This window comes from Microtus oregoni, unplaced genomic scaffold, assembly GCF_018167655.1.
Source record: "Microtus oregoni isolate MIOR12 unplaced genomic scaffold, Mior012 000013F_ref0000133, whole genome shotgun sequence".
NCBI lineage: Eukaryota > Metazoa > Chordata > Mammalia > Rodentia > Cricetidae > Microtus > Microtus oregoni.
In genome coordinates this window covers 10,950,109-10,958,460 of record NW_024543072.1, presented here as the reverse complement: position 1 = coordinate 10,958,460, position 8,352 = coordinate 10,950,109, and the positions used below count along the sequence as shown (strand labels likewise).

The window sequence follows — 8,352 nt, the reverse complement described above, 5'->3', positions numbered from 1 at the left end:
CTTTGCAGCTGGGCCTCCAGGAATTATAGACTTCACAAAGATTCCTCCATGAGGGACACTTGTGTTAATGCCACCCTACAAAACACAAGACAATACTCAAAACCCATCTATCCCGTCTGGGATGCCTCCCAAGCTCCCTCCCAAGAGAACCCACCTCTCTCCCACAACGATCTAGCCCACACTGACAGTCTTCTCCCTTCACCCCAACAAACTCTCCTCCCCAGTGAACAAGATGGCCAGGTTTACACAGACCATAGCAATATAGGCTGAGTGACAAAATCAAACCAAGCGAAGCCACAGGGGGCACAAGCGGAGTCCCGTGTGGTACACAAGATCTGTGTGCCACAAGCAGCGTAAGTAGGCTTGCCCTAAGGGCTGAGGACTTGTGTCTGGCACACCCTGTATGTTTGCATGTTTGTGAGCACAAATTCAGGAGGAAAAATAAGTTTAACCTACTCAGTATCTTGCAACTCTTTTCTTTTTTTCTAAGATAGGATCTCTCTATGTAGCCCAGGCTAGCATTAAACCCAGGTACTTACTCTCCTGCCTCCTAAGTCGTAAAGTTACAGGCATGTGCCACTGTGCCTGCTTCTGCAATCTGTTTTTTAAACTTGATAATAGAGTATAAACCTGCAGGTCAGAAGATCAAGCTCCAAGGCTGCTTCTTTATCCCCATTTACTTTATAAAGGTAAACATGCATAAAGACTGATATTTTATTCATGGTATTTTCATTCCTGGTCAGTCTCTTACTCCTTCCCTGTCTCCACTTCCTACCTCACTCCTAACAACACAATCATAGTGAATATGCATACTCAACCACCTCTCTTTGCTGCTCTCCTTACTAATTCAATCACATAGAATTGACAATGGACAGCCAAGCCAGCCAGCGGAGACACTCTGTTTATGTTGGATCTTGACTGTCCCTCATAGGCCTTGTGTCATGGCTCCTGACTCAGCACTATTGGAAGGCAGTGGAACCTGCAAGATTGGAGCAGAGTGGCAAGTCTTTAGGCCACAGGAGTGAGCCCTTGAAGAGGCTAATGAGACCCCATTCTTCCTCTTTCCTTCACTTCCTGGCCACGAGGGAGAGGCTTTATCCACCCCCTCCTTCCACCATGATATGGTTCCACAGTCCCAAAGCAGAAGCCAGCCAATCATGGATTGAAGCCTCTAAAACCACAGAGCATAATGGACCTCTTCACTTTGTAATTTGATTATGTTTCTGGTATTCATTATAGTGGTAGAAGTTCATTAGCAAACACTGTGAGCCAATGGAATTCTATGCAAGGCTCAAGACTCCTCGGAAACTCTGTTTCTAGCAATGCTAACACAAAACTTCAAAGTGGCCAACCACCTGGAAGGGGCCTATGATCTGCTCAGGATATGGCTGCTGCTGTGAGCTCTCATAGCCTCGCCTTCCTTGCTAAACCCCAGGTTATTGGTTCTCTATCTCTCTAGCTCCTCAGCTGGCTTAGAAAAGCATCCTGAACTTGCACGGAAACCATGCAGTTCTCCCATCCCAGGGAAACAGATTTTAGTCTGTGTCGTGCTATTTAGTAGCTGTTGTATCTGATTACAAACACAGACCAATCCAGCTCAGCTAGGTTATGTGTTGTGCAAAACAGTGGTTCATAGTCAATATTTTCCATATGGCTTTCTTCTCAAGGAATACCTGGTGGAAACCTTTCTAGTGGGTGGAGCTAGTACTGATTCCTTTGTTCTTGGGGACATCAACTTGGATTCTATGCAGTGTGCCAGAGCTAACCTTTTCTCAGCTGATCTGTACTCAGTGTCTTCAATGTGCTTGTCACTGATGGCAACACAGCACCCGACACATTCACACACCCAGCCTTTCTCAGTGGGATCCACATTTCTGTGTCTGTGGGCCCAGAATATGCGCATTTTTTCATTACAGTAGATTTGCCAGCTTGTGTCCTAACGTGAATGTGTGTAATGATTCATATTTCCACCAGCTCAGTGTGACAGTACCCTTTTCTGTGTCACAACAGCTATATTTGGCTAAAGTGACAGTTATAAATTCTAAAGTTTCCCTTTAACTTGCCTGTAGTTTTTCATGGGTTTCAATGCCTTTTATTTGTTTAATGGCCATTTGGATTTAAGGGAGACATTTCAATGATTATTTTTAAATGGAACTTCTCCAGAGACAATCAGTGTTCTTGCTAGCCCAAAGAAATCACCAATCTCCTGTTGGCATGTGCATATGCATATATCTGAATATCTAAATTTTAGCAAGTTTTTTAGATGAGAAATTGCTGTGTTTGGTGTCTCATGATGGGATTGTTTTATCAAGCCAAGAATAAATTGGCCATTTTAGTCCCAGCCTGTTCAGTCCCTATGGATGCACGAGCCCGTTTCCCAGTGTTAAAATCATCTGCTGGCGGTTTAGCAACTCAAGGATCCTTGCTCTAGATGCACAAGGGAAGCAAGGCATGCTCTCTTCACTCTTTTCTTGGTTACCTGTGAAAGTTTTCACTGTCTTTGACATTTCCTTATACACTAGAAATTTCCACTCTCTTTCTTTGAATTCAACAGTGTCATCCCGGAAGTCCAGCCCTTTCCCAAGGTCTTAAGTTATGGGTCATATTCAGTGTTCACTAATGCAAGCAGCGCCTCCGCAACACCTCTGAATCTGTGCGTACCAACTTTGTAGACACCATTTACCATACCCTTAGGAGATTGGTTACACGGGGAATCTCCCTCTGTAGACATCTGCCACTGAAGCTCAAAAGCCAGAGGCAAAATGTCAGACGCATGGAAAACCTCAAAGACTGAACTTTGTCCTGGCCTCTGAAAGATGGAGCACAAGTTTATTTCAATCTTACTTGGGAGGACAGTGAGTTTTCCACTCACCCTTGGTTTCCATCCATGAAGTTCTACCTTACTGCCTCTTTTTCTGTCCAGCTGAAGCTTGAAGCCAGACAACTTCACCCAGGTTCTCTCCCGTCACCTCTTTTGTTCTGTTGCTCCTCCTCAGAACCTGCCCATAGCGCAAGCTCAAGTGGCTCTGTCTCCCAGTTTGACTTTTGATTCTCTCTCCCTACAGAAAGCTCAGTTTATCCCTCACGTACAATGTGCACTTAAACACAAAGAGCACATTATCGGGGTAGAATGCCTTCCAAGGCTCTGGATGGATAGCGTTTTACTCTTTTCCAAGCTCCCTAAAAAGTCTTACTGTCACGCTGAATCCAAGGGTTCCATCTTCTTTAACCAGCTCCACAATGTAGATTTCACCAGCATTGGTTTCTCGAGGCGATGGAGGACAATAACCAGCAGCCTGTCCCAAATAAACAGAAAAACGAAGCCATAAGGCACATGCCCTACCTCTGTAGATACTCAGTTCTCATTCGCTACCAGGAGCCAGCAGCACTGCCTCCAGCAAGAGCATGAGCCCAGAGAGACTTCTCCAGCTTTATCAATTCCTACCCATGGGACTCTCTCGGACCCCTCGCCCCCATTTCCTAATCCATATAACTGGCCTCCAAGAGTGCCTCCTACCCGTGAAAGTCCTGGTACGTGGCCGGGACTGAAGGAATGCAGAGACTTCCTGTCTGCACTCACTTGGCAAACATCCATGCCAGCACTAAAGCTGTTCAGGTCCTTCCTCTATCACTCAACACATGATGGCAGCCAAGTACAGCATGCTGGCTACCAGACCTACAGCAACTCCTGGAGGCAAAGCAAATCTCAGGAGGACTTCTGACCATTCTTATCTAGACTGGCCATGTTATGGTTGATTTTTCAGTAGCTAAGGGGTTTATGAAAAAGATCATACCATGTACCAGGCAATTTCCTTAGTACTTGTGACAATAACTATATAAGATTTGTTCATCCATTCAACCATTCACGAGACATTTATTGAACACCTGTTATGACCAGGGTTATGCTGTGGTCTGAACACCTCCTCCACAAATCATCCTTAAATGTAATTACAATTGATATAATTAAGAGATGAAGCTTTCTTAGGGATTATGCCATGAAGCCTCATGACTGCATTGCTGCGAGAAGAGGCTATGCGTAAAAAGGAGGAACTTGTCTCCATTTTTTCTTTCTGTCTCTCACGCTCATGTGCACTTTCCCTCAAGTCAGGCCTCCCACCATACATGGGACAACACAGTAACCTTCACCAGATACGGCTTTTCCATCTGGGACATCCCAGCCACCAAAGCATTATCCAAATGAACCATTGTTTGTAATTCACCCATTTTATTAGGGCAACAGAAAGGTGGGGGGGGGGGGTACGAAGGATCTGGCACAACTATGATGATGAGACCCACCTGCCCATGATAAATTGCTGCCTAGGGGGCTTGAGTCTCTTAGCAGGGAGATTCTCAATCACATAACCAATAACTTTCGTGGTAATAAGTTCATGTAGCTATGATTAAAGGGAGTGTTATCAGCTGGACCCTCAGAGATGCAGCTGGTATAGGAAAAACTGGAACACAAAGTGAGGTCTGGCTGAAACATAAGTATTGTGGTATATTATTTGTGTGTTCATAAATAAAGCTTGCCTGAAGGTCAGGGCAAAGCAGCCACACCAGTCGGCCATACAGGCTAGACAGTGGTTGCACACACTGTTATTCCCAGCAGCCACACTAGTTTGCCACAGAGGCCAGATAGTGATGATGCACGCCTTTAATCCCAGAAATAGAGATGGGTCTCAGTCTGAGGATTCATGGAGGCAGGATTGCCCATTTTTGGTCTGAGGTAGAGGTAAGAGCTAGTGGTTGGCTGCTTTGCTTTTATGATCTTCAGGTTGAACCCCAATATCTGTCTCTGGATTTTTATTATTTGTGCTACACATAAGCTCAAGGGCACATCTGGAGTTTCCACAGGTTGTGCTAAGCTGAGTGACCATTGCGTCTAGACAGAAAATGCTCCCCTTGCTGGGCAATGGTGGCGCACGCCTTTAATCCCAGCACTCGGGAGGCAGAGGTAGGCGGATCTCTGTGAGTTCGAGACCAGCCTGGTCTACAAGAGCTAGTTCCAGGACAGGCTCCAAAGCCACAGAGAAACCCTATCTCGAAAAATCAAAAAAAAAAAAAAAAGAAAAAAAAGAAAAGAAAATGTTCCCCTTGCTGTCCATGCTCCACTGTCTCTATATGCTCTATATTCTGAGATTCCTGGTCCATGTTGAAAACACTGTTAACTCACTGGAAAATAAATAAGCTGAAGTAAACTAAAAAACATTATTTCAACAGAAGAGCTTTGGGAGAGTTTGGTATAGAACAGAGGAAACGTCAGGTATTTCAAGGACTTCACACTCCTTCAATCTTAAGGAATGAAACAACTGCATGGATGAGATCCAAAGTGGGCATGTGACATCACTACACCACTGGTTATCTGACCACAAAGCTGGTCACAAGTTCCAAGAACCTGACGATGTAGGTCCTATAGATGTTCAGTCCCCTCTCAACTGCCCCTAAAACCAGCTTGCAGGTTTTCCACCCTACAGAGCCCTCTGCTGAGTCCAGCAAGAAAGGAGCCTTCTAAAGAGCAGCCTGAGAACATGGTTTCTGCTCTCAAATCCAACACCATGGATTGCGGACTCAGATCCTGGATTTTTAACCCCCTGGATTTTTAGCACAATCCTTTTCTCTTTGTGCCCTGGGTAAAAACACTCCAGGAGGAGTTGACAGTCATACTACCTTATATAACTGCCACCGAGCTTTCGTGAGATCTCTCATATAAAGTGCCCAGGATACTGCTGAACACATAAGCAGGTGGCTGTTGCTATCACTATTATTCTCTTTGATTATGCCCACCTCTGACCTCAGCTTCCCAAATGCTGGGATTACAGGGGTGAGACTCTGAGTCCAGCTGTATTCAGCTCATCATGTCTGTGCTGTGTGAATGGGCATTATGGCCAACTAAGAAGATATTAACAATAAAAGATCCCTACTGCATGCCAGACCTTAGTGCTTGGGGACAGAACATACGACATCATAACAAAGCCCCTCAGTAAAATGACTCCTACTTTAAGGAACCTGTGAAGCAGCGTGAGTAGACAAGTCTCTGGCCTCCTCTGGATCTTCTAACCTGAAGCCCGTCATTGGAACCAAGGATTTTCCAACCTTTCCCCGAACAAGGCATAAGGTCCTCATGTGAGAAGTACCTTCCTTGTGCCCAGATGAAACTGCGAAGGCTAAGGGTCAAGGATCCAGAGAATCAAACTAACAGCCTCTTTAATGTCCTTCAGTGGACTCCTGCCTTCTGCTTAGTTATAGTTCTCCATTTACACCAAACCTCCTATAGAATACACCTCGGTTTAACTGTATCTGTGGGTCTTCTTTCCGCACAAAATCTCCTGTAAAACATATATTCAATAAACATGTATGCTCTTTTCTTGCCAACATGCCTGTGTCTCAAGGGCCCTATCCAATAATTCTGCACAATGCCCATAGCATGCTTCTCTGAACTGTGAGCGAGAGACCTGTCTGTTCTGTTCTTTGCTGTATTAGCAGCTGACCAGAGCCTCATACATATGCAGTGGTTGATGAGTATCTGTGGAATGAAAGATAACTTTGCTTGGTTGAAGCCACTGAGTCCGGAGGAAGCAGTAGTCCCACCTAGATTGGAAAGAGTATGTGGAGTTCCAGCTTGTCCTGTAGCTATGCATGGCTAGCTCTCCCTTGGGAGTGGTTCACAAAATGAAAACCACTTGAATGTCATAGCTTAGCAGTGATAAGCTCAAGTACCATTTTCCCCAATACTTGGGCCAAAGTGACAAACCCAAACAGCTGCTCACTGGTGAGTACAGGCTTCATCTTTGAGGTCCTTGTGGACAGACATTACTCTTCTTCCTCCACGAGAGAAACACGGGAGACATAGAGCAACCTGTCTTGAAGCTTCAAAAGAATGAGAAGGTCTACGTACTCAGCCTGGGCCAGGGAGGAGAGTTAATGCCAAGCATGTTTCAAAGGTTCTGGCAGTTTTTAGAGAAAGCAATGAGCAGCATCAGAGCCTGGGGTAGAAGCAGTAGATTCTGTAGCTACTCCGAACCTGGAGCTGAGAGGGGCAAGAGGATGATGGAAGCCAGGAAGTCATCCCCTAGTAAAGATCAGCTGGTAGGTGCTCGGTTCATCACTGAAGAGGTTCCCACCTAGGTCAGCACATGGCCAGTGGCACACTTATCCCTGCTTTTGGTAGAATTTTTCAGGCTAGTGTGAAAGCTTCTTCCAGGTAGAATCAACTAAAATAGCCAATGAACATGAGCTGCAAGGGACCCAGAGCAAAAGAAAAGGGTGGACCTGAGAAGCCATGGGGGACTTGCTAGCAGTAACTAAGAAGACAGCAGGCAATGCAGAGCAGAGACTGAAGCCAAAGCCACACTTTGTTCTCTTGCTCCAGGGGGCAATGGTAAGCACAGAATTATTTAGCTACTAGCTCAAGGACCAATTAGAAGTCAAGATTATAAGACATCTAGCGGTCCATGCCTTGCCCCAGCACCGACCAATCCCCTCACGTTGGCATTATGAGAAATGGTTCTAATAAATGAGTAGGAACACTTGAGGCTCCAACTGAGCCCTGCTCCCCTGAGTCAGTAGCTCTACCTGTTTCCCACCGTGGGAAGAGGTTAAGCAACTTGTAGCTGCTTGACAGGACACATCAAGAGCACAGGACACCATAGGATATGGGAGCACCACTGGACTCCACAGACTATATTCTCTTTCTTCTAGAGTCTAGATCGTAGACCAAGAAGATTCGCATCTTTAACAATAGAAGGGAGGATGGAGGCCCCTGCCTGGGTGATGAACTCTGCACCTGAGCCATTTCTGGTCCTCTGGCATTTCTGTCCTGGTCACGTGTGTGTGCTGACTCTCTTCCCTGGCACCGATTGCTCAGGATATCTGTACAGAACGTGCCAGAACTTGCTGTACTATTCTTTTCTTCACTGGAGATATTTCCACAAACACCTACAAAAACAAGCCAAGAGGTCAATATTTGGAAAGACTGGCATATTGGTAGCATCCTATGAGACATCGAATTTTTCCTTGAGTGACAAGAGCTTTTAGAGTTGCAGAGGATGCTCTGAATTCATCATTTCATGAAGAATGCTGCATTCAGAATAAAGAGAGGGTTTTAGAAGTGATCAGAAATGTAAATAGAAGTCATTTGTGTGATCCAGTTATGAAAACATGAGAGCAAGGAGAGTGAAGAATGCCAGCCCCTCTTTATGAAACTCCTGTCATTCATGTGATGGGAAGGGATATGAGAAGAAAAGAGGAGAGGAGAGGAGAGGAGAGGAGAGGAGAGGGGGATGAGATCTTTTCATCCTCTCAACAGGCCACCAGGAAGGTGTTATCTCAGTTTAATTAGAATCAGATTAATTA

The 8,352-nt window shown here is 45.3% G+C and overlaps 1 long non-coding RNA gene across 1 annotated transcript; it reads right to left on the bottom strand.

Moving 5' to 3' along the window:
- Positions 1-52: 52 nt before the first annotated feature.
- Positions 53-7,809, bottom strand: LOC121455354. Its single transcript, XR_005975481.1, has 3 exons — positions 7,784-7,809; positions 3,195-3,296; positions 53-75 (listed from the first exon to the last, which is right to left on the bottom strand). It is a non-coding gene; the product is annotated as an uncharacterized LOC121455354 (long non-coding RNA).
- Between the last annotated feature and the right edge of the window lie 543 nt (positions 7,810-8,352).